General features: G+C 50.7%; 1 protein-coding gene across 1 annotated transcript in view; it reads right to left on the bottom strand.

The window, feature by feature from the left end:
• The window catches only part of LOC123980594 (G-protein coupled receptor 4-like), an 8,074-nt gene that overhangs the window by 1,152 nt on the left and 5,486 nt on the right, over positions 1–1,436 (bottom strand). The window lies entirely within an intron of this gene.

Genomic DNA, 1,436 nt, shown 5'->3' with positions numbered 1-1,436 from the left:
CTGCAGGCGGACTGGAGCCAGTCGTGGAGGCCAAGGAGTCTACTGAAGCGGCCAGCACCGCGACCAACTGTGGGAATGGGACCAGAGATAAAAACGGACTTTCCACACTGCTTTAAAAAGTTAAAAAGACGGTTAAAATCTGATTTTGTCAGCTCAGACTGCCGAAGAGCAGGTTGTTCCGACATGGACTATCACTCTTGTGATGGAGGACGGGAGCGACGGCATCAGGTCCTGGAGTTTTTTTTAAATGTCAGCCGTGGTGGCACCGGGGAAGCAGTGAGTGGTAGCGTTAAAGAAACGGACGTTTCTGGTTATGGAGTCACCGATTATTAGTGTGGTTGGGAAGAAAACGGACGAGGAGATGCCGGTTTTGAGGTTCCACAGCAGGACTGAGCAGAATCTGCTTCAACACTGCGTGCGGACTGAGGATGGAGTGTGTGAGCTGCCGAGTGTTGTGTTGGAGTAGCAGTAACAGACCTGAGAGAAGGGCTACCCGACGGTGCAGGGTAGAGACGGCCTCCGGAGCGTCTGAGCACAGCCTCCTTCAGGATCCTACATCGGGAAGCGGAGGTTTTTGACCGGGATGACGGCCGCCGATCAGGCCCGGTGGCAGACCGGCGGCCCAGTGCAGGAGATGTAGCCAGTGGAGGAGATGCCGCAGGTGCATCCGCTGGATGGACCGGAGTGTCGTTAGACAAGGCTGCATAGCGGTTGGAGAGGCCGATGTGCGGAGGAGAGCCTCTCTTAAAGCCACGGACCACCACTTCAGCCCAGGTTGACTGATGCTTCGGAGTCGAGCAGGAGGAAAGCCTGGGAATGCTAGAGGGGTCCCAAAACACGGTGTCCTGGATGTTAGCGGTTGCGCTAAGAGAAACAATCTGTTTGGCTTGTACTGAAGCTACATCCATAAAGCCAGTCAGCAGGGAATCTTTCTCTTTGAGTTCCTCTGAAAGTCGTCGGATGTCTTCCATAAGGTCAGCAATCTTCTTGTTTGCTTTCTTAAGGAGTGTGCAGTCCTCATGGGGCAGAGTTATCTCGGCTAACATAGTCACCGGAGCTCATCAGTAGCGTTGATCGCGTTTTTACGGTCATCTAGCTTAAAATCCATGTCGGATGGCTAAAATCCTTAACCCACGTAAAACTTAAGTTAAATAAAAAGGATATAAAAATGTAACGAAAAAGAGTGGATTAAAACTGGATAGGAGTCCGGTTTAAGACGGAACTTCCGACAGGTGCCAACGCATGCACAGAGTGCAGATTAGCTGGATTTATCCAGACTGGAGTCGCAGTTTGAGGCTCATGTTTGTGTTTGCAAGGTGAGAATCTCTCCTCATTGTAAACGTATTATATTGAGGATCGCACAAATAAGAAGAGGAGCCATGTTAACAGAAGGTGGGAGTGAGCTGGGAAAGTTTCCTGAACAGATGATCAGAATT

Source organism: Micropterus dolomieu, linkage group LG12 (assembly GCF_021292245.1).
Source record: "Micropterus dolomieu isolate WLL.071019.BEF.003 ecotype Adirondacks linkage group LG12, ASM2129224v1, whole genome shotgun sequence".
NCBI lineage: Eukaryota > Metazoa > Chordata > Actinopteri > Centrarchiformes > Centrarchidae > Micropterus > Micropterus dolomieu.
The sequence above is the reverse complement of the archived record's forward strand: the minus strand, read 5'-3'. Positions and strand labels throughout refer to the sequence as shown.